This window comes from Triturus cristatus, chromosome 1_1 (assembly GCF_964204655.1).
Source record: "Triturus cristatus chromosome 1_1, aTriCri1.1, whole genome shotgun sequence".
In the NCBI taxonomy this organism is placed as follows: domain Eukaryota; kingdom Metazoa; phylum Chordata; class Amphibia; order Caudata; family Salamandridae; genus Triturus; species Triturus cristatus.
The window spans coordinates 226,953,378-226,978,827 of record NC_140579.1 but is presented as its reverse complement, the minus strand read 5'-3'; the positions used below and the strand labels follow the sequence as shown (position 1 = coordinate 226,978,827).

The 25,450-nt window shown below is 46.1% G+C and overlaps 1 long non-coding RNA gene across 1 annotated transcript in view; it reads left to right on the top strand.

Annotated features, from left to right (window-relative positions):
* Window positions 1–25,138, top strand: part of LOC146870030 (uncharacterized) — a 236,462-nt gene extending 211,324 nt beyond the window's left edge. Inside the window, exons 2-3 of the long non-coding RNA XR_014981732.1 lie at window positions 24,388–24,538; window positions 25,066–25,138. This is a non-coding gene — a long non-coding RNA (uncharacterized LOC146870030). The remainder of the gene's footprint in view (window positions 1–24,387; window positions 24,539–25,065) is intronic.
* The last annotated feature ends 312 nt before the right edge of the window (window positions 25,139–25,450 follow it).

The window sequence follows — 25,450 nt, the reverse complement described above, 5'->3', positions numbered from 1 at the left end:
GCACACTTACTACTCTTTTTTTTGGCAAGTGATAAACACTTTTACAGACTGACACATTATGAATCCACTTTTCAGATTCTTAAAAAAGCACATGTCCAAACTGCTTTTTCAGACCAGCACCATTTGTAACCTGGGTGACTGCCCACACTCCAGCAAGGGCAACCAGCCTTAGTGATGTTGAATGTATTTGCATTACTGACTGAAACCTCAAACCCCACTTGCTTCTGAATACTGTGCATGATTCCACATGGTAAGCAGCTGGGTGTGTGCTAAGAGTCTGCTTCTGCACCAAAAAATGGCTTCCCCTTTCCATCTAATGCAACTGTGAAATCACCAGAGCAATACGCAATAAATCTCTGCCTGTAATTCCTATTTGCACACAGAGTCATGTTTTCACATTAGTCACAAAACGAAATTTCTTTGCCAATTTGAAAGCACACTTACTACTCTTTTTTTTGGCAAGTGATAAACACTTTTACAGACTGACACATTATGAATCCACTTTTCAAATTCTTAAAAAAGCACATGTCTAAACTGCTTTTTCAGACCAGCACCATTTGTAACCTGGGTGACTGCCTACACTCCAGCAAGGGCAACCAGCCTTAGTGATGCTGAATGTATTTGCATTACTGACTCAAACCTCAAACCCCACTCGCTTGTGAATACTGTGCATGATTCCACATGGTAAGCAGCTGGGTGTGTGCTAAGAGTCTGCTTCTGCACCAAAAAATGTTAATGCAACTGTGAAATCACCAGAGCAATACACAATAAATCTCTGCCTGTAATTCCTATTTGCACACAGAGTCATGTTTTCACATTAGTCACAAAACGAAATTTCTTTGCCAATTTGAAAGCACACTTACTACTCTTTTTTTTGGCAAGTGATAATCACTTTTACAGACTGACACATTATGAATCCACTTTTCAGATTCTTAAAAAAACACATGTTCAAACTGCTTTTTCAGACCAGCACCATTTGTAACCTGGGTGACTGCCTACACTCCAGCAAGGGCAACCAGCCTTAGTGATGCTGAATGTATTTGCATTACTGACTGAAACCTCAAACCCCACTCGCTTGTGAATACTGTACATGATTCCACATGGTAAGCAGCTGGGTGAGTGCTAAGAGTCTGCTTCTGCACCAAAAAATGGCTCCCCCTTTCCATCTAATGCAACTGTGAAATCACCGGAGCAATACGCAATAAATCTCTGCCTGTAATTCCTATTTGCACACAGAGTCATGTTTTCACATTAGTCACAAAACGAAATTTCTTTGCCAATTTGAAAGCACACTTACTACTCTTTTTTTTGGCAAGTGATAATCACTTTTACAGACTGACACATTATGAATCCACTTTTCAGATTCTTAAAAAAGCACATGTCCAAACTGCTTTTTCAGACCAGCACCATTTGTAACCTGGGTGACTGCCTACACTCCAGCATAGGGCAACCAGCCTTAGTGATGCTGAATGTATTTGCATTACTGACTCAAACCTCAAACCCCACTCGCTTGTGAATACTGTACATGATTCCACATGGTAAGCAGCTGGGTGTGTGCTAAGAGTCTGCTTCTGCACCAAAAAATGGCTCCCCCTTTCCATCTAATGCAACTGTGAAATCACCAGAGCAATACGCAATAAATCTCTGCCTGTAATTCCTATTTGCACACAGAGTCATGTTTTCACATTAGTCACAAAACGAAATTTCTTTGCCAATTTGAAAGCACACTTACTACTCTTTTTTGGCAAGTGATAATCACTTTTACAGACTGACACATTATGAATCCACTTTTCAGATTCTTAAAAAAGCACATGTCCAAACTGCTTTTTCAGACCAGCACCATTTGTAACCTGGGTGACTGCCTACACTCCAGCAAGGGCAACCAGCCTTAGTGATGCTGTATGTATTTGCATTACTGAGTCCAACCTCAAACCCTTAAACTATTCTTTTTTTATACCAGTACACCTTAATTTATCGTGAAAACATAGTCCATATTATTTTACATGTTCCTCACATTTACATTTCTCCCAAAACAGAAAATAATAAACACAACTTCAACAAAAGGAATCCCATTTCTATTATTCATTTCTTAATTTACCATATACATCCCCTCTCAAACTCTAAACTCACCTTTAAAATTAGTTAGTTGTGAAAGAAATGTGGCACTCAAACAGCAGATTATCAGAGCCAGGATCTCTGTTCTTTACACCTCTCTCCTCTCAGCAGAACCAGATAATGGCAAACTTTCCCTCTCTTTTTCCACACATATACATGTTAGTTTCAAATCTCAGTGCTTCCCCCTTTTTTTCAAATGTAATCACACATTTCTATTGGTTGAAAACCAACCCTTTTCCAAAAGTACCCTTCCCCCAACTTGACTTCTGCCTAGTACCCTTCCCCCAACTTGACTTCTGCCTGCTACCATAGCAACAGCTCATGGAACACTGCTGTGTGGAGTTAGGTCAGAAGTTCACCAAACAATGTTTCAATTCCACAGAGCAAGAGTGCTTGACTTTTCAAACCTAACAGCAAATCCATAGTACTGTTCTTTGGTAATACATTTTTCTGTACCAATACAAAACATGCTTCTATTAATTTACACATACAGCCTAGTTTTTATTCTAGAATGGTATGAAACAGCCAATCAGTTCTTTTTTTTTATGAAAAAAATATGTATGCCTCCATTTCCAAACTGTCTTTCTTTTCATAGTGCCATTCTACTGAAAGACACCTCCTGAGGGCATCCAGTTCTCCTTTGAAGATGTTCACAGTGTGGATTGTAGGGCACAGCTATGTCTTCTGGAGTGAAAAGTATGCAGAGAAAACAGATATGGTGAGAGACCTTGCTTTGCCAAATGTAGACATTAAATGGATTGGTCAGAGAGGGTTAAAGTGGCACCAATTGATGCCATTGGTGAAATCCTTCATGCACATCCAACACCCTGACCTCATAATAGTGCACTGTGGTGGCAATGACCTAGGCACTTTGACTGGGGTAGGTCTGGAAATGCTTATGAAGGACACCTTTGCACAACTGTTTTCACTTTTCCCTAAAACTGCCTTTGTGTTTTCTAACATATGCCAAAGGCAAAAATGGAACTGGTCCAATCATTTCTGTCCGCAGATTGACAAAGCAAGAAAGCACGTCAACAAATCTGTTTCTGCTTTCCTCCGTGACTATGGTATGGGTTCCATTTACCACAACAACTTGCGTTACGACATGCAAGACATTTATAGAGGAGATGGTGTGCACTTCAATGATGAAGGGAACAGAGTCTTCCTCTTGAACCTTAGACTCTGCATCGGTACTTACTTGTAGGTACCACTAAAAAATCACTTCATAAACACAACGGCTCTTTTTAGAGCCCCCTAATATCTAAACACTTAAATCTGCATTTCATTTCTTTTTTTATTTATTTTTTTACCGTACGCTTACGGTGAGCTTACCGTACGCGTACCCCGCGATTTTTTTTAAAATCAATAAATGTTTTCTTTGTACTTTCCTGTCCTTCTTTGACCCCCTTGCAAATGTTAGGGGGTCTGTAACTCTCCTCCTTGCCCCCTTTTCTTGTTATCACTCTTTTTTTCTGAGTGAAACACACGAAATGGCGGCCGCCGCTTCCTGGTTTCGACCGATTCGAATGTTTACTAAGATCTAAGAGCCAATCAGAATCGCGCTCGCGCACGCCACCGTACGCGTACGGTAAGCGTACCGTAAGCGCACCGTAAGCTGGCTCAGATATATATATTGATTTAAAGGCTATTTTCTCAGAATCTACTGAACAGATTTACACCAAACCAACAAAAGGCACTTCCTTGACCTGAGGACTACCTCTCTGCCAAATTTCAAGTAATTCTGTTCAGCCGTTCGGGCTGTAGCCCTGTCTAAAGGTCCTATGGAAAAATGCATGGGAAAAACGCGTTTTGGGACCCCCCTTTTATCTCAGCCCCCGCTTGACGAATCCCCCCGAGACTTTCAGGGTAGGAGCGGAGCGTAGCGCCCCACCTATTTTGAAAAATTCGCGAGGATTCGTCGACCGGCGCCAAAGTTATTCAAAATAGAATGTTGCGGATTTCCTATGGAAACGTGGTCCTAACTATAACTACCTACTGGCGACCGCCAGTAGGTAATATACACATATATATAAAATTCACTGAAAAAACCATACGTTTCACACATGTTATAGTTAGCTGGACATTTCACTCGTAAAAAAACCATTGAAATTCCCCCGTTATAGTTAGTTCAGCTAACTATAACTCGCGCGACCGCAATCCACTGCTGATGACGTCACATATTACATCACTGTATTCACAAAGATACTGTTAATAAGTCAGTTATACAATTAATTTTACAAAAAAAAACATCCATTTAGACACTTATTTACCCATTTATTCTTCCATTAACCTTCAGATCTACATATATAAAAAATATTTATTTTTCAGAAAGACACATATTCACTGGATGATGTCATCAGTGATGTCATTTGAGATGTCATCAGTGATGTCATGAGTGATGTCACTGACCATGTCATATGTGATGTAATATGTGACGTCATCAGCAGTGGATTGCGGTCGCGCGAGTTATAGTTAGCTGAACTAACTATAACGGGGGAATTTCAATGGTTTTTTACGAGTGAAATGTCCAGCTAACTATAACATGTGTGAAACCTATAGTTTTTTCAGTGAATTTGCAAGGTTTTTTAAATGCTAATTCCTAACTATAACGTGTGTGAAACCTATGGTTTTTTAAGTGAATTTGCAAGGTTTTTTAAATGCTAATTTCTAACTTTAACGTGTGTGAAACCTATGGTTTTTTTAGTGGATTTGTAAGGTTTTTTAAATGCTAATTTATGTATGTATTATTATATTTTTTATATATTTATTTTACAATAAACTACCTATGTATATAGTTATAGATTGACTGTATCCTGTAATATGGAATGGCTCAGCTCTTTTTTTTGAATTTGGATAAAGTTGAACAGCATAGTTAATATCTTCTATAAACTTATAAACAGTTCAAAATGTTTGTTTTTTTAAGGGTTTTTCACCATATATGCAAAAGGCACATGCCTGACCTGAGGACTACCTCTTTGATAAAATTTCAAGTAATTCTGTTCAGCTGTTCGGGCTGTACCTTCGACTAAAGGTCCTATGGGAAAATACATGGGGAAAATGCGTTTTGGGACCCCCCTTTTTTCTCAGCCGCCGCTTCACGAATCACCCCGAAACTTTCAGGGTAGGAGCTGAGCGGAGCGCCCCATTAGGTTTGAAAATTTCGCGAGGATTCGTCAACCGGCGCCAAAGTTATTCAAAATAGAATTTTCAGATTTCCTATGGGAACTCGGTCCTAACTATAACTATCTCCTCAGGTCAGGGAAGTGCCTTTTGCAGGTCTGGTGTCAATCTGTTCAGTAGTTCCTGAGAAAATAGCATTTAAAAGCATATAAAAATCTATAAGCGCGCACCGTGCGCGCACCGTGCAAGCACCCTAATGTGCGCGAGCGTAATTCTGATTGGTGGTTACATGTTAGTCAACGTTCGAATCGGTCGAAATCAGGAAGTGTCGGCCGCCATTTTGTTTGTTTTCAGTGCGAGAGTGAAAAAGGAAGGTGGCGAACGTGAAAAGGGGGCAGGGTAGAGTGTTCCTGACCCCCTAGCCTTTGTCAGGGGGTCCCTGAACGACCCCGAAGGCAGAAAAAACATTTTTAATAAAAAATCGCGGGGGTGCGCGCACCGTGCGCGCACGGTGAAAAAACCCCCCCAAAAATTTTTAATACATAGTTTATTGTAAAATAAATATATAAAAAAAATAATAATACATAAATAAATTAGCATTTAAAAAACTGTACAAATTCACTGTAAAAACCATAGGTTTCACACACGTTATAGTTAGGAATTAGCATTTAAAAAACCTTGCAAATTCACTTAAAAAACCATAGGTTTCACACATGTTATAGTTAGGTGGATATTTCACTCGTAAAAAACCAATGAAATTCCCCCGTTATGGTTAGTTCAGATAACTATAACTCGCGCGACCGCCACTCTATCACAAGGATGATGTCATCAGTGATGTCATGAGTGATGCCACTGACCATGTCATGAGTGATGTAATATGTGACGTCATCAGCAGTGCATTGCGGGCGCGCGAGTTATAGTTAGCTGAACTAACTATAACGGGGGAATTTCAATGGTTTTGTACAAGTGAAAAGTCCAGCTAACTATAACACCCCTGAAACGTATGGTTTTTTCAGTGAATTTCTGAGGTTTTTTAAATGCTAATTCCTAACTATAACGTGCCTGAAACCTATGGTTTTTTTCTGTGAATTTCAAAGGTTTTTTAAATGCTAATTTCTAACTATGCCTACAGAGATAGGACATGTGAAGAAAGAAGAAAAATGCACAGTAAGAAACAAAAGAAGTGCAGAAAGAAGCAACACAAGTCCTCAAATACGAAGATAAGTGCAGGAAGAAGGATAACGTGCAGAAAGAACAAAAAGAAGAGCAGAAAGAAGCCTTGTTGCAAAATCATCCTGTACCCTCCACTTTTTCAGACGGATACTGGTGGTAACTGAGTCTGACTAACCAGTCCTAGAGCCAGTGCTATGTTAAAAGAGACTTAGAATACAGTGAAAACACCTACATACACTAGGGAACATTATGCGTTGGGGTCCCCCTGTGATTAGCATGACCTCCTCTGTAAGCCCCTAGTATATAATAGGGCATGGGGATAAAAACTACCTCTTAAAACAGGCCACAGGGCGTTTTTGCACACGTTAACTCAAGGCCCGTCCCCTCCCTTCACCACTGTGTAAACACGCCCTGTATCCGTATTTAGTTGGGAGATTAAGTTCATTTGAATCCTGAGGGTCCCTAGGGTCCAACTAGCCCACTAGGTACCTCCAGTAAGTGCCACAGAGCTGCGTTGCAGAGAGGTGTAAAAAGTGGCACGGCCTGGACCACCTCTCTGCAATGCAGCTCAGTGACGCTTACTGGAAGCACTTGGTGGGCTAGTTAGCCCCCAGAGTTCCTCAGTATTGAAGGGAAATTATATCCCCAATTTAAAACGTGCCATAGTGCGTGTTTGCACACGTCACCTCAGGCCCCGTCCCCTCCCTTCACCACTGTGTAAACGCGCCCTGTGGCTGTTCTAAGTTGAGAGATTAAGTCCCCTTGAATCCTAAGGGTCCCTAGGGTCAAACTAGACCACTAGGTACCTCCAGTAAGCGCCACAGAGCTGCGTTGCAGAGAGGTGTAAAAAGGGGCATGGCCTCAGAACACCTGTCTGCAGCGCAGCTCCCTGGCGCATACTGGAGATGCCTGTTGGGGGAGCGTTTGCAGAGTGCTGCACGGAGGGGGCATGGCCTCCGGCACGATGCCAGTCTTTTATTTATTTTATTTTTTTAAGAAGGGGGGCTGTGTGGTTCCCCTTCTTATTCTAATTTATTGGCCCTGATGACCCCATCCCCCAGGGCCTGTCTCCTAATTATATTTTTTTGACCCCAATCCCCAGGGCCGGCCACTGTTTTTTATTATTTTTAAAAAATATATATTTATAGACACACCTAGGACATGCTGGACAAACCGTACGTACCTATCACCATGACGATTTGCGTGAAAATCATTAAAAGGCGACTATGCATGCAATGAATCCACGTGGAATGTATTTACACCACTAGTGAAGCTCTGACATGTCTGATGCCCTACCGTGCCTAATCCCGGTAGACACCCTTGTCGTTTATTTATACAAACATGGGTAGCTATTGACGGGCACATTTAATACACATGCACACCAAGCCATTCAAAGGGGATTCGACAAAAATTCGACCAAAACTATGCAAGAAACCCCCCTCACGGTTAATAAAACACACATCCACTGCCGGATGTGTAATACTTTTTATTTTACTCTCTGGAAAGGGGACGAACATCACTTGAGAGTCACAGCGCGCTCCTGACAGAGCCCAATGCTGTGTTACACCCACCATTGCCTGCCGAGTGCCACACACCTCTGTGTTGTATTCCACTAGCTAGTGCATATGCTATGACACTCTCTAGCCCATGTGCACTGTAACACCACCCTGTGAATATGTCATGCCACACTTGTCTTCGCACGGGTTGTATTGCCCCATCTAACATGCCTTCCTCGATGCCTATGTTATAACGCACAGTGCTATGCCATACATATTACAATCTGGGATCCATATCTTTGTCACAGTGCATATGCAACGTTCCACTCCCCAGCACATATTTTATATTACAACTTTAGAGACTAGTTAGGTTACACAACACTGCCCTGTGCATATTACACTCCAAGGCGCATATCGCATAGCACGCGCTAGTGCCTGTGCTATCTCGCGCTCTCCAATGAATCTGGCATTGCGCACAATGTATTGCATATTATATTTCACGCCCGGTTCATCTTATATCACACTTTTTGGTGCATAGTTTATACCATACACTATATCTAGTTTTCATTTTCAATCGTGCTCTCAGGACTATGTTCTATATAACACTGTGTTCACCTACCCTTTTCACGGGCATTACATTTTGCGATAGGGGGTGGAGGGTCAGGGGGTGTTTCTGCCAAGTGAGCCCGGAGTCACAGTCACAAACGTCCTCTTCTTCTTGAATAAAAGTGAGATTATGCTGCATACTTGTTCATATTTTAAGTAGTTCGCACAGACACAATGGGGCATATTTATAATAACTGACGCATCCCTGCATATCAGCAGGGATGCGCCAGTTATTTTGCGCCCCAGCTCCGCCATCATGGATGCGCCGCATTTATAATGCGGCGCACCATGGGGCAAAAACGGCACAGATGCGTCACGCATCTGTGCCGTAAAAGTGGCGCATTGCTGGAGTTGCGTCGCAAGCGCGACGCAGCTCCAGCAAGGCTCGGGGGTGCCCTATCTGCACAATGCTGCGTCAATCCTTACGCCTGCTTCAAGCAGGCGCAGGGTTTTGACGCAGCATGGGCTCAAAAGTGACTGAGTGAAATCTTGTAGATTTCACTCAGCCACTTTTAGGAGGCGTTCCTGCGCCGGAACGCCCCCACCTGCCCTGGAACGCCTACATGTGGCGCAGGGCTTTACAACGTGACGCATCTCCCAGATGCGTCACGTTATAAATACCCCGTGTTAGACCTGTCAGCCCTTTGGGTGGTCCCTCCTCATCATTATTTATTTTGTCCCACTTTTGCCTCAAACCCTGTTAGTATTTTTTCCTTTTTGGGAACCACCAGACTTTTTAGTATTGATGCAGATTCAGGGAGCCATTTTATCTACCCCTGGAACTTCTGTCTGAGGGCCTGAAACACAAAATGGTGGCCACCCATTGTCACCTGTGACATCACTGGAACCTACCAGCACCTTCCAGAACATTCTAGAACCCTGTGACAGTGTGAGGCAGGTTTAGAATGTTGGGAAGGCATCTCCAGGTTGGCAGTTGGAGTTGGCAGTTGGCACCTGACTGGTGAAGAGAGAGCAGCAGAAACCTGAAGGAGGAAGGAGTGAGGCAGCAGGGGTGGAAACTTGTGCCTGGAGTGGGGTCCATAAACCCACCCTTGATACTAGTCCCTACTGACTGAGCCCAGCCTGGAGCCCTGTGTGGGAGAAAGCAAGAAAAACCATCTTAAGGACCTGGACAGCAGGAACAGGCCTTAAAAGTAAAGAACAGCAAGTTCCTGACCTGGTTACTGGTAACTTCTTGAAGTCCGACGTCGAGAAGCCTGGAGACCTGGAGCCCGAGGTGGAGAAGCGGCGCTGACTGGAAAGCAGACGTCGTACCCGGAGCCGCCAGAGGTCGAGAGAGGGCGCTGACGGAGGTCGTGGAGAGTACCAGAGGTCGAGGAGGAAGTCACCCGAGGTCGAGTGTGCGGCGTCGACGGGGGAGTGAAGTCCGCCCTCCGGAGTCGCCGGAGACCGAGGTGAAGCGTGCCGGAGGTCGGGAGTGGAGATCGCACTCCGGAGTCGCCGGAACCTGAAGAGAATCGTGCCGGAGGTCGGGAGTGGAGGTCGCACTCCGGAGTCGCCGGAACCTGAGGAAAGAAGCACCGGAGGTCGGGAGTGGAGATCGCACTCCGGAGCCGCCGGAAGTCGACATCGAGCAAAGGCCGCCCGACGTCATCGAACCGGAGCCGCCTGAAGTCGACATCGAGCCAAGACTGCCCGACGTCATCGAACCGGAGGTCGACATCGAGCCGAGGCCGCCGACATCGAACCGGAACCGCCTACCGGCGTCGTCAAGAACTGTCATTGCGCCGAGGCCGCCGACATCGAACCGGAGCCGCCTCACGGCGTCGACACGACTCCAGCGGCATCGGAGCTTCATAAAAAGGGCAGTAAGTGGAATAGAGGGCGCCTAAGGCCCTGTGGAGCCCTAAGAGACCATCCTAGGGGCTAGAGAGGTGCTGGAACCAGCTTGATTGTGCCAGGGGTGAGCTGAGACTAATACAGAGGGGTTGTGTAGTGTGGGAGAGCCAGATCTCTAGATTCCCCCTTGATCTACCTCAGTTTAGGCCTCAGCCTTGTCCAAGCCAGGGAGTATACCCCTCAGGCCATCCAAATCTCTACAAGCTGGGATTGGGTCAAATCATCCCATAGTACCTCAGGAATGTGAACTGATTTTCAAGTGTCACTGTTGGCTTTTATTATTTATTGAGAGCACTGTATTTATTGTATTCATTCTATTTATGGCCTCACAGTATTTATTGCCTTACAGTATTTATTGTTTCACAGTATTTATTGTTGCACAGTATTTATTGTCTCGCAGTATTTATTGCCTCATAATATTTAATTGCCTGTTATGTAATGCACTTATATTTATGCCTTGATTATTTATGATCTACCTTATTTATTGAATCGTTAAGATAGTATTTATTTGACGTACCCTTCCACAGGAAAAGCCTTGTGTACTGTGATTGTATTATTATTTATTTAATCAGCAACTAAGAGAAAAGAAGATAAAGAGATATATTTTCAGTATAATTTTTAAGGTGTAGTGTCGTTTTTGGAACGGATGTACGCATGGTTATTGTGTGGGTATGACGTATGCTTAGCACGGTGCCTGACCCCCGACCGCTCGAGCCAAGCTACCACAGTATATGTCTGGGAGAACACCACCACCCTTCCGGTGTGGGAGTGTTTTTCTAACATAATTGGTGTTCAGTGGTGGGATAGAGCTGTGCCTACGTATACTCGACAATAACTGTGGGTAGTCCTTAGGCCTACACCGGGAGTTTTCTCCAAGCGGACTTCCTAATTGTGAGTTTTTGTTTTTTCCAAATTTACTCTGGTGGTGGGAGGAGGTATTATAAAAGGTACCCCCCTGAATAGCTTCTGCAAATAACTGTCCTCTGACCTGAGTGGGCAAGATGGAGTTTGTACTGGAGAATTTAGAAACGTACACTGTGGCCCAACTCAGGGAGTTTTGTCAGCGAGAGGGGGTGTATTGTCCCCCAGGAGCAAAGAAGGGTGCACTCCAAACCAGCTTAAGGGCTTGGGGGGAGGCACGACGAGAAAGCAAGGCTGAGGAGGAGGACAGGGATAGAGAGCCCGACAGTGAGGGAGCTGGTTTGTACCAACCTGAGGTGGGGAACCTGTTAGCGGGGCCCAGGACACTTTCTAGGAAGGGCAGCAGTGCCTCTAGTGGTGGCTTGTCTGAAGTGGAGTTAACAGACCGGAGGGAGAAAAGACAGCTCACATGGGACTTAGCAAGGCTGGAGAAAGAGAAGGAGGAACAGAGGATGGCTCATGAGCTGAGGTTAAGGGAGATAGATCTCCAGATCCTACGAGCCGGGGCACACCCTATTCCTAATGGTGGCAGCGAAGAAAGAGAGTTCACCAGGGAACCCAAACCCTATTTGCCGAAAGACATAGTGGCTAGCTATGGTGTGGGCGACGATATTGCCAAGTGGCTAGCGGCCTATGAGGTCTCATTAAGGGCCCATGGGGTTCCAGAGAAGTACTGGGGAGGGGGATTGTACAGGTACATGCCTCCAGCTGGTAGGGATGCATTATTGGCCCTAGAGCAGGATGAGCAGACCCACTACCCCACCATGAAAGTGGCGCTCATACGAAAGTTTGGACTAACACCCGAGAAATACAGACAGAAGTTCCGGGGTAGCCACAAACTGGGCACACAGAATTGGGTGGACTTCCTGGATTATGCAAAGAAGGCATTAGAGGGTTGGATTCAGGGCAGTGAAGTAAGGAACTACGAGGGGTTGTTTGATTTAGTATTGAAGGAACACCTGCTCGAAAAATGTTTCCCTGAACTGCGTCAACACCTGGTGGATAGCAAGCTGACCAATCCCCGGAAGCTTGCTGAGGAGGCGGACATTTGGGCTAGTACTCGGGTGTCCACAAGGGGGACTGGAGGGGATACTCAAAAGGCCGGACAGGGCGCCCCCCAGAAGAAAGAGGGAGGGGAAAAGAAAAAGGAGTTCTCCAAAGGCCCCCAAAATAATTTCCAAGGTAAGGGAACAGGATTCACCCCTAGGGCTAACCCCCCCAGAAACCCTAATCCTGGCCAGAGTCAGCAGCCAAGGGTTGTCCATTGCTTCGAGTGCGGTGGCGTTGGACACTATAAGGGAGATGCGAAGTGCCCAAAACGACCACCCCCTCCCATTGGAGGAAAGGCCCCCGGAGTAGCTAGTGTAGTGCTCGGGGAGGAGATGCCTTTAATTAAGGGAAGGGAGTGGGCGGGTGTCACTTTAGTGTCCCTGGGAGAACGGGAGATGGTTCCTAAGATCCAGGTGCCCGCAAATACTATAAAGTATGGGCAGTGGGTCACCATCAACGGCCAAAGGGGGGAGGCTCTGAGAGACACAGGAGCCAGTATGACTATGGTGCGTAGCCAACTGGTGTCTCCAGAGCAGGTGATTCCCGATGTACTCCACCCTGCCGCGATGGCTGACGGCAGAATGGGCCACTATCCGGTGGCCGAGGTTCCCTTTGAATGGGAAGGGATTGCAGGTTCACTTCGAGTTGCCGTAAGCCCTGCCGTGCCAGTCGATTGTCTGCTAGGGAATGACATGGAGCACAATGCTTGGAAAGAGGTGGAATACCGGACTCACACTGAGATGCTGGGTACACCTGACTGGGCCTGTGTGTGCACAAGGTCCGCGACTACCCGGAGAGGGAGTTTGTTTCGGTTGGAGCCTGGAACAAAGGCCCAGCCAGCTGCCAGTCAAGGGAAGAACCGAGGACAGGAGGAGCCTGCCTCGGCGTCCGCACCCCGTAGGACGGATAGGCCACCGGAGGTGGTGGACCAGGAGTCTGCGGTGGGGGATGTCACCGAACTGGAGGACCTACCCATCCCGGCCGAGTGGCACGTGGAGGGAGGCCCGTCCAGGGAGGACTTCTGCCAGGGCCAGAAGGAGTGCCCTACCCTTGAGGGACTGAGGCGACAGGCCGAAGCCCAGGCAGCAGGGAGCGTTGAAGGGAACTACAGTGTTTACTGGGAGGATGGCCTCCTCTACAGTGAACCCAAGGCACCCCTACATGGATCGTCACGAGCCTTGGTAGTCCCTCAACGTTATCGAGCCTTCCTTCTGGAGTTGTCTCACGAGATCCCATTGGCAGGACACCTGGGGCAAGACAAGACCTTCGTTCGTCTTGTCCCCCACTTTTATTGGCCTCAAATGAAAGTGTCGTCCGATACCTACTGCCGGACATGTTTGTCTTGCCAAGCCAGTGGGAAAACAGGGGTGAAGCTGAAAGCTCCCCTGGAACCACTTCCTGTCGTTAGCACCCCCTTTGAAATGGTGGGCATCGACATTGTGGGTCCGTTAGATCCACCTACTACAGCTGGTCACAGGTTTATCCTGGTTCTGGTGGATCATGCCACACGGTACCCAGAGGCAATACCTCTGAGGACCATTACAGCACCTGTTGTGGCTAGGGCCCTGATGGGAATCTTTACCAGAGTGGGTTTTCCCAAGGAAGTTGTGTCCGACAGGGGGACCAACTTCATGTCAGCGTACATGCGGGCGATGTGGAAGGAGTGTGGAGTGACCTACCGGTTCACAACTCCTTACCACCCCCAGACCAATGGTCTGGTGGAGAGGTTTAACAAAACCTTGAAAGGCATGATTAGAAGTCTGCCTGAAAGCCTGCGGAGGAAATGGGACGTCCTCCTACCCTGTCTATTGTTTTCCTACAGGGAAGTGCCACAGAAGGGAGTGGGCTTCAGCCCCTTCGAGCTTTTGTATGGGCACCCTGTGCGTGGACCTCTCAGCCTGGTGAGAGACGGATAGGAAAGAACTCCCAGAAAGCTTCCCCAGGACGTGGTGAGCTACATGCTGGCCTTCCGGAGCCAAATGGCTAAGTTGTGGAAGCAAGCTTCTGACAACTTGGAGGCCAGCCAAGCAGTAATGAAGGCGTGGTATGACCACAACGCTCACCCGGTGGAGTTGGAGCCTGGCCAGAAGGTGTGGGTGATCGAACCAGGAGATCTTAGCGCCCTCCAGGATCGCTGGTCAGGACCCTTTGAGGTATTGGAGAAGAAGGGTAAGGCTACCTACTTGGTGGATCTTAAGACCCCTCGTCAGCCCCTACGGGTGCTGCATGCCAACCGCCTCAAACCCCACCACGAGAGGCCCAAAGTCATTTTGATGATGGTGACTGACGGAGCAGAGGACGCGGAAAGCGAGCCTCTCCCCGATTTATTTGCGTCTCAAGAGAAGGATGGGTCGGTGGAGGGAGTGATTCTCTCCCCATCCCTAACTCCTGAACAACAGGAGGACTGCCGCCAGGTCCTGGGACAGTACTCTTCGTTGTTCTCCCTTGTTCCGGGTAGGACTCACCTGTGCGTCCATGATGTGGACACAGGAGACAGCCCACCTGTGAAGTCCAAGATCTACCGGATGTCAGACAAGGTGAAGGCCAGCATTCACAGTGAAGTCACTAAGATGCTGGAGCTAGGAGTGATCGAACCTTCCAGCAGCCCCTGGTCCAGTCCGGTGGTGTTAGTACCAAAAGCCGCACCACCGGGTGGCCAACCGGAACTGAGGTTCTGTGTGGACTACCGGGGACTGAATTCAGTAACCAAAACTGATGCTCATCCGATCCCAAGGGCGGATGAATTGATTGACCGGCTGGGAGCTGCCCAATATCTAAGTACCTTTGACCTTACTTCTGGGTACTGGCAGATCTCTTTGACTGATGGAGCAAGGGAAAGGTCAGCCTTCTCCACGCCCAATGGCCACTACCAGTTCTGTGTGATGCCCTTTGGGCTCAAGAACGCACCCGCCACGTTTCAGCGCCTGGTAAACCAGATCCTCACCGGAATGGAGAGTTTCTCTGCTGCTTATCTGGATGACATAGCCGTCTTCAGTAACAGCTGGGAGGATCACTTGCGTCACCTGCAAGCTGTTCTCCAGGCCCTGAGACAAGCTGGATTGACGATCAAGGCCAGCAAGTGCCAGATCGGGCAGGGGTCGGTAGTGTACCTTGGACACTTGGTGGGTAGGAGAGCGGTGCAACCCCTCCAGGCGAAGATCGAGGCCATCATGGCCTGGGAACCCCCCAAGACTCAGACTGAGGTCCGAGCATTTTTGGGCCTCACCGGATATTACCGCCGCTTCGTGAAGGGATACGGTACCATCGTAGCCCCCCTCACGGAGCTTACGTCCAAGAAGCAACCTCGACGGGTAGTCTGGACGGAGGCTTGTCAGCAGGCCTTCGTCAAGCTGAAGAAAGCCATGTGCGAGACCCCGGTCTTAAGGGCCCCAGACTTTTCCAAGAAGTTCATTGTCCAGACAGATGCATCAGAACATGGCATTGGGGCAGTATTATCGCAACTCAATGAAGAGGGTCTGGATCAACCCGTGGTCTTCCTATCCCGGAGACTACTTCCCAGGGAACAGAAGTGGAGTGCAATAGAGCGAGAAGCCTTTGCAGTGGTATGGGCTCTGAAGAAGTTGCGGCCATACCTGTTTGGCTCGCACTTCCTAGTTCAGACCGACCACAGACCCCTTCGTTGGCTGATGCAGATGAAGGGGGAGAATCCCAAGTTGTTGAGGTGGTCTATCTCCCTACAGGGAATGGACTTTCAGGTGGAACATCGGCCTGGAGTGGACCACGCCAATGCAGACGGTCTCTCAAGGTATTTACGCCTTAGTGATGAGAACTCCCAAGGGGTTGGGTAGCTCTCCCCACTTTCAGCTGGGGGGGACGCGTGTTAGACCTGTCAGCCCTTTGGGTGGTCCCTCCTCATCATTATTTATTTTGTCCCACTTTTGCCTCAAACCCTGTTAGTATTTTTTCCTTTTTGGGAACCACCAGACTTTTTAGTATTGATGCAGATTCAGGGAGCCATTTTATCTACCCCTGGAACTTCTGTCTGAGGGCCTGAAACACAAAATGGTGGCCACCCATTGTCACCTGTGACATCACTGGAACCTACCAGCACCTTCCAGAACATTCTAGAACCCTGTGACAGTGTGAGGCAGGTTTAGAATGTTGGGAAGGCATCTCCAGGTTGGCAGTTGGAGTTGGCAGTTGGCACCTGACTGGTGAAGAGAGAGCAGCAGAAACCTGAAGGAGGAAGGAGTGAGGCAGCAGGGGTGGAAACTTGTGCCTGGAGTGGGGTCCATAAACCCACCCTTGATACTAGTTCCTACTGACTGAGCCCAGCCTGGAGCCCTGTGTGGGAGAAAGCAAGAAAAACCATCTTAAGGACCTGGACAGCAGGAACAGGCCTTAAAAGTAAAGAACAGCAAGTTCCTGACCTGGTTACTGGTAACTTCTTGAAGTCCGACGTCGAGAAGCCTGGAGACCTGGAGCCCGAGGTGGAGAAGCGGCGCTGACTGGAAAGCAGACGTCGTACCCGGAGCCGCCAGAGGTCGAGAGAGGGCGCCGACGGAGGTCGTGGAGAGTACCAGAGGTCGAGGAGGAAGTCACCCGAGGTCGCGTGTGCGGCGTCGACGGGGGAGTGAAGTCCGCCCTCCGGAGTCGCCGGAGACCGAGGTGAAGCGTGCCGGAGGTCGGGAGTGGAGATCGCACTCCGGAGTCGCCGGAACCTGAAGAGAATCGTGCCGGAGGTCGGGAGTGGAGGTCGCACTCCGGAGTCGCCGGAACCTGAGGAAAGGAGCACCGGAGGTCGGGAGTGGAGATCGCACTCCGGAGCCGCCGGAAGTCGACATCGAGCCAAGGCCGCCCGACGTCATCGAACCGGAGCCGCCCGAAGTCGACATCGAGCCAAGACTGCCCAACGTCATCGAACCGGAGGTCGACATCGAGCCGAGGCCGCCGACATCGAACCGGAACCGCCTACCGGCGTCGTCAAGAACTGTCATTGCGCCGAGGCCGCCGACATCGAACCGGAGCCGCCTCACGGCGTCGACACGACTCCAGCGGCATCGGAGCTTCATAAAAAGGGCAGTAAGTGGAATAGAGGGCGGCTAAGGCCCTGTGGAGCCCTAAGAGACCATCCTAGGGGCTAGAGAGGTGCTGGAACCAGCTTGATTGTGCCAGGGGTGAGCTGAGACTAATACAGAGGGGTTGTGTAGTGTGGGAGAGCCAGATCTCTAGATTCCCCCTTGATCTACCTCAGTTTAGGCCTCAGCCTTGTCCAAGTCAGGGAGTATACCCCTCAGGCCATCCAAATCTCTACAAGCTGGGATTGGGTCAAATCATCCCATAGTACCTCAGGAATGTGAACTGATTTTCAAGTGTCACTGTTGGCTTTTATTATTTATTGAGAGCACTGTATTTATTGTATTCATTCTATTTATGGCCTCACAGTATTTATTGCCTTACAGTATTTATTGTTTCACAGTATTTATTGTTGCACAGTATTTATTGTCTCGCAGTATTTATTGCCTCATAATATTTAATTGCCTGTTATGTAATGCACTTATATTTATGCCTTGATTATTTATGATCTACCTTATTTATTGAATCGTTAAGATAGTATTTATTTGACGTACCCTTCCACAGGAAAAGCCTTGTGTACTGTGATTGTATTATTATTTATTTAATCAGCAACTAAGAGAAAAGAAGATAAAGAGATATATTTTCAGTATAATTTTTAAGGTGTAGTGTCGTTTTTGGAACGGATGAACGCATGGTTATTGTGTGGGTATGACATATGCTTAGCACGGTGCCTGACCCCCGACCGCTCGAGCCAAGCTACCACAGTGTATGTCTGGGAGAACACCACCACCTTTCCGGTGTGGGAGTGTTTTTCTAACACCCCGCACCATGGCGCAGGATTTGCGCCGCTGCTGCGTCACAAAAGTGACGCAACGGCGGCGTAAATGAGGCGCAAGGGCTTCATAAATCTGCCCCATAGTTTTAAAAACAATAAAGTTCCTAATACCCGCCTTCTCTGAACAATTAGATTGCTGCCCCATCCCCCTCCTCCCTATCCTCTGTTGTGTGAATCCATGGACTAGCCTCCTCCCTCCTGCCATGCATGGTCTGATGTGCTGCCACTGCCCTCAATTTAGTATGATGTACCAGTCCACTCCTCCTGCCCTCCATTGCCCAATTCTATGCCCCATCATTGACCTCCTGCTTAAACTCTGTGCTTAGCTTGCTGCCCCTATTCTCCTTCCCCCTGCCCTCCGATGTCTTTGTGCATGCCCCTGCTCCATCCTTTTTGCCCACCATGTCCCATGGACCTGCGACTCCTATCTACTCTGAGTGTTCTGTTGAGCTGCCACTCCCCTCCCACCTGCCTAGCATTGTCAGATGACTGTAACCTGTCCCTGCCACGTCCACCCTGCCTGTCCACATGCCATGCCCCTATCCTCTTCCTCCTGTCCTACATGGTCCATTGTACTGCCACACCCTTCTGCCCTCCCTGGTCTGTTGTGCTGCAACTGCTCCTCCTGCCTGCCCCGTGTGGTCTGTTGTGAGGCCCCTTCCCCTGAACTTTCTTGTCTGCGCACAGGTCCTGACCCTCCCTTCTATCCTCCATCGTCCTTTGTGCATGCCCCTGCACCCTCCTTCTTGCCCATCATAGCCATTGTGCTGCCACTAACCCTCCCACTTGCCATGCATGGTCTTCTGTGCTGCCATGGCCCCTCCCACCTTCCCTGTGTGGTCAGTTAGCTGCCCCTGACCCCCTCCCACCTTCCCTCCATGGTCTGTGTGTATGCCATCACAGTCTCACTGTTGCTCTTCATGGTGTGTCTTGCTTCTAGTGCCCATCCTGCCTGACCTCCATGGCTATCTTGCTGCTCCTGCCCTGCCCCCTTGCCCCCAGCCCTCTGTTTACATGTGCAGACCCCTACTCCCTCCCTCCTGGCTTGTCTGTTCCATTGTAATGCCCCTGATCCGTCCCTCCTGCCCTTTATGGTCTGTTATGCTGCAGCTTTCTCTCCTGTCAGTCCATTATGGTCAGCTAGCTACCATTGCCTCTTGCCCCTCTGTTCTCTGTTGTCCATGTGCATGGTCCTGTCCCCTCCCTCTTGCTTTCTATGGATTGTTGTGCTGCACTCCCGTCCTGCATGCCCTGTGTGGTGTATTGTGCTGCTGCAAACCCTGATGCCTGCCCTGCAGGGTCAGTTTGGTGCACCTCTCCATGTCCCTCCTGTCCTCTGTTATCCAAGTCCATGTCCCTATCCCATTTCCTTCCATGATCCAATGTACCATACTTGCGAACATTTTGAACTTGGTAAGAGGGAGATTTTGAAAAAAAACTGGGGTATTGATTTTCCCCTTTGAGTTACATTGAAAAAGAGGAGATTGTAGACAGGAGACAGATCAAATAAAGCCCATTTGAGCTTAAAAATATTGGACGTTTCCTGGCTGAATCGGGTCTGTTGGCATGTATGGTTGTACTACCATTGCCTCTTCCTTCTGCCCACAATGGTCTATTACATTGCCACAGCCTCTCTTGCAAGTCCTGTATTGTTGGTTTCTTGCCCCTGCCCCCCTTTCCACTGCCCTCCATAGTCTGTTGTGCTTCCACGGCCCTTCCTGCCTGCTCAGTGTGGTTAAATTGTTGCCTTTGCACCCTCCTACCTGCCTTCAATTTTCAGAGTCCGTGCCCCTGGCCTCTGCCTCTCAACTGCTTCCTAATGAACAACTAGATTGCTAACATTCTATATTTATTACAAAAGTGTGGAACGCCTGACATCATCTTGATGTAATCAAAACTGTAATACCTAGAGCATTTCCTTTAGAAATTACATATATGAGAGGGTCTTATTGGCATCAAAATTATGGTTAGTGCTCTAAAAGACTAAAATAAGGACATATTTTCTGAGTTTTCAAATAGCGACAAAGCACTTTTAAATTATTTGTTATCTTTGTTTTTTTATCCACTTGATTAAATGTTGCACTTAGGGGAGAGGATGTGGTGTTACTTCCAGAACTGCAGACTTTGCAACTGGGGAACCAGGTTGAGGTTTCTGCTTCAGCTCGACATTCTGTGATTCTGGTCAAATCACTTAGTCTCCCCATGTCTACAACCAAAATGAATTTGTTCTTGTGTGATGTAACCAATGCTCATGTAAAGCACTCCAATACCTGACAAGTCTGCACTATATAACACTGCGAAAACACAAAATAATAAGTGTTTTGCACACTTCTGTCATTGGGCTATATTTGGGCTACATCTGTGTGATTTTGGGCTACATTTGGGCTCTTTTGTCTCCGGTGGCCATCTTGGGAGATTTATTTGTTATGAAGTTTCCTAATTTCCTCATGTACTGCAGTCTCCTCAGTAGGAAATGCTTTCAGTTTTTTACTTTGATTCCATAATGAAGGTATTCAGATATGTCACACATTTGCCATAAATTCTGAATGTTAGCACTCTAGTTGCTCATTAGATCACTGTAGTAAAACTACTGTTCACCATGGAACTTTGCTCCTGGTATTAAAAGTGCATGTTTCAGTCTGCATGTCAGAATTTTTTAATGAAATAGAAGAGGATTTGAGAAGTCACTCAAAATGTGCCCTCATTTTCTTTCTTCATCATTAATCATAATTTCTATGGCAAAATGAACCCCCTCATTGTGTTCCTTTTTAAATTAAATGTTTTAAGTGTTACCAGTTTATTCCAATCAAGATGGCTTCAGGTGTGCCATACTTTTGTCATAATGAAGACAGTAAGCGCTCTAGTTGTTTTTAAGAACATTCTGGGACATTCTGTCATTGGGCTATACTTGGGCTACATCTGGGTGATATTTGGGCTACATTTGGGCTCTTTTGTCTCTGGTGGCCATCTTGGGAGACTTATTTGTTATGAAGTTTCCTAATTTCCTCATTTACTGCAGTCTCCTCAGTAGGAAATACTTTCAGTTTTTTACTTTGATTCCATCAAGAAGGCATTCAGATGTGTCACACATTTGCCATAAATTCAGAATGTTAGCACTCTTTTTGCTCATTAGATCACTGTAGTAAAGCTACTGCTCACCAGGGAAAACTGCTGCTGGTATTGAAAGTGCATGTTTCAGTCTGCATGTCAGAATTTTTTAATGAAATAGAAGAGGATTTGAGAAGTCACTCAAAATGTGCCCTAATTTTTCTTTCTGCAGCACTAATCATACTTTTTATGGCAAAATGAACCCCCTCATTTTGTTCCTTTTTAAATTAAATGTTTTAAGAGTTACCACTTTAATCCAAGCAAGATGGCTTCAGGTGTGCCATATGTTTATCATAATTAGGACTGTTAGCGCTCTAGTAGTTCTTTGGAACACTCTGGGAAGCTGCAGTAGAACACAAAGGAATCAACTGACAGTCTCTGCCCTTGTTGGATGTACATGTTTTACTGAGAATGTCAGACTTCATTCTCACATGACTGAGAAAGATAATGTGAATTTACAGAAAATAAGCTCTCAGTTTAGCTTATAGATCACCTTCCAAACCTCTGTGGTAAAAGCATGAGAAAATATTTTTCTCTCAATCATGATATCCCAGCAGAAGGCTTTTTCACATGGTGAAATCACCTTAGAACATACCACAATTCCTAAAATGAGTATGGTACCATCAACAAATGATTTATAATGTAACTAAAGTCTTAAAACCTTCTATTAACTGCAATGCTTTTTAATGAGGTGCTATCATGTATATTGGTCCCAAGATGGCTGCCAACACTTCTTGGATGAAGTGCTGACAGCCAATCAGATCTCAGGATGAGATGTGTGGTTATGCTCCGCCCACATATATATATGCTTTTAAATGCTATTTTCTCAGGAAATACTGAACAGATTTACACCAGAAGGCACTTCCTTGACCTTATGGCTACCTCTCTGCCAAATTTCAAGTAATTCTGTTCAGCCGTTCGGGCTGTAGCTGTGTCTAAAGGTCCTATGGAAAAATGCATGGGGAAAACGCGTTTTGGGACCCTCCTTTTTTCTCGGCCCCTGCTTGACGAATCACCCCGAGACTTTCAGGGTAGGAGCTGAACAGAGCGCCCCATTTGTTTTGAAAATTTCGCGAGGATTCGTCGACCGGCGCCAAAGTTATTCAAAATAGAATTTTGAGATTTCCTATGGAAACTAGGTTGCAACTATAACTATCTACTGGCGACCGCCAGTAGATAATATATATATATACATTCCACAATTGTAGCTCCACAGTGATCCGTATCCACGAAGAATGGAAGCCACGCAAATCCAAAGTAAGGCACAGTTATTTTATTTTATTTAGAGCCGAGTTTCACCAATCTGACGCGTTTCGGGCATCCGCCCTTGCTCACAGACAGTCAGTTAGTAAAAATGAAGCCCATTAAGTACCCAAAGGTTTACAATTGGTTGCATTTTTTTCTTTTTCTCTGCACCATGTGACATTCAAAAAGTGATGACATACTACTCAGTTTGAAATCCGCATAGTCTGTTTTCCAAACATTTTTACAAAACCCCAAGTGTTTATGTATTGTATATTGGTTAAAATCCAAGAACCATAAAACATGAGCTAAATGCATGACTTTAAGTATATATAAACCAAAATATTGAAGCATGTATATATTTACATAATTTTTCGCATATAATGCTAAAATCCTACTCTGCATGTGGAGCAGCGTTTAAATCCCGGCCGGGATTTTAACCACTCCTCCTGCTTTCTTAACTCAGGAAAGTCATGGCAGACATGAGTTCTCAAGGAGGGTCCCTTACGATAAGTTATCGTTGGACCATCCGGTAGTCTAGGTTTTAAGACTAAATCCATTTTAAGTACAGGCCAACGCTTCTGGACAATTGATCTAATTTGTCTTGCCTGTTTACTGTAGGCTATAATTAATCTAGGGGATTTGTCCATATTGGTAGAATCACTGTCTAAAGATGTATTAGATGTAGACAAAAATAGTGATTCCCGAGTTCTAGCTTCTGTTTTAAGAACTGCCTGTTTCAAGACCGATTTGCTATATCCCCTCTGTCTGAATCTCTCCAGAGCTTCCATAGTACAGATTTTCAGATCCCTGTCTGTACTACATATCCGTTTAAGCCTCAGTAGTTCTCCAAACGGAATGTTGTCAACTACATGTCTAGGATGTGCACTGCTGGCATGAAGGATATTATTTCCAGCAGTGCTTTTCCGGTAAAGTTTGGTGGCCAAGTGATTATCATGTATAAACCCTTTAACATCTAGAAACTCTGCTTCACAATTAATGATAGAAGAAGTGAATTTTAGATTCTCCTGATTGTTGTTGAGGGAATTGATGAAATTAGTTGCACTTTCATGATCCCCCGCCACAAAACAAAAACATCGTCTATAAAACGAATCCAAAGCACCACATGGTCATTGTAGATGTCACTGTGCGTTCGCCTGAGGACATGCTCCTCCCACCAGCCTACGTGTAAACACGCATAGCTAGGGGAGAAGCATGCCCCCATTGCAACGCCACATTTCTGAATGTAAACATCACTACCAAATAAAAAGAAGTTGTTATTGAGACACCAACTAGTAAGTTCTATCAATAATTTGTTATGGTTATAACAATTTATGGGTCTTTTGCCAAGGAAAAATTCTAAAGCTCTGAGCCCAGATGCATGTTCAATACTAGTATAGAGCGATTCGATATCTAAGGTGATAAATCGCATATCGTCGCTCCATGAGGTATTCTTAATTCTCCTGATAAAGTCCCCAGTGTCTCTAATGTAGGTAGGTAGGCATTTCACTAAATCTTGCAGGAAGTAGTCGATATATTCTGTCACATGGTCCGCTACTCCTGCAATCGCTGAAATATTTGGGCGGCCTGGAACTGGAACAACTTGTTTGTGGATTTTGGGTAAAAGATAAAATTTGGGTAATACAGGATGTTCAACGTGTAAAAATTCATATTCCTGTTTTGAAATCATGCCTTCCCTTTTCCATTTGTTTAATAGCTTTTCTAGTACCTCCTTGGCTTCATTAAAGTTCTTAATGGTAGTCTTAGAGTAGCATGATGGATTATTCAACTGTTTCATTACATATATATATGTTTTCTACTTAGAAGAAATCCGGGAATTCCCAGATAAAATCCAGCGGCACACCAAGGACCAACACAATAAAGAATTTTATTGTGTTACACAAACAGAACAACGCGTTTCGGCGAAGCCTTTATCAAGTTGACGACCTGTGCCCAACTTTCCATAGAAATACAGGTCAGTGTTCATAGAAAGTGAAGAAACATTGCGCGCATTATGATGATACACAATAATCATACAATGAAAACCTAGCAGTATTCACGTCGTGACAGGATTCAATTGTTTATCACCTTGGGAAAATATATTAATTCATTACTTATGAATTAAAAAAATATATATATACATATGTATGTACATGTAAAAAACGTCAATACGTAATTCTAGTCAACAAAACATCATTTCCTTTTCATCTTTTTTCCTTATTCCAATTCATTGAGGAAATCATTTCACTTATTATCAAATCAGGAAAAGTAATCCTAACATGATAAAATGATTATACTTAAAGTAATAATTCTCTTATATGTAATGTACCATGACATAATCGTCAATGCTTGTGACTATTAGGGCAAGTGCCAAATTATTGCATGATAACATATTACGTATATTAGACAATATATCCGACCTTGTAACGTTTCATACTGCACAATTTTCCAGGTGAAGCAAAAAACGTATTGCAACTTCACAATTATATCGTTTTTATATAGCGCTGGCCAGACCCGAGGGTATCGGAGCGCTTTACAGCATCTATAGGGGAGGAAGCACATAAAAGAGGCAAAGGTAAGTGTAAATGTTCGAAAGGTCCAGTGTGCTGTGCGTCATTGAGGTAGAGAGGTCCTGAGATAGCCTCGATGCGTGCACAAAGTCTTGGGCTAAACCTCCCTCCGGGAGGAGGGAACGAGGAGGGGGTAGGGGAGCGGGGATGAGGTAGGTAGTGGTGGAACATTGAGAAGGGTCTGTAAAGTGCAGGAAGAAGTAGGTTGTGGTGGAACATTGTCAGGTGGCTGCAGAGTGCAGGCTTGTGCGTTTCAGCGGCGGTTCTCGGTTCGGGAAGACACGGTTGAGGTAGAGGTCTTTTAGGAGTCTTATGAA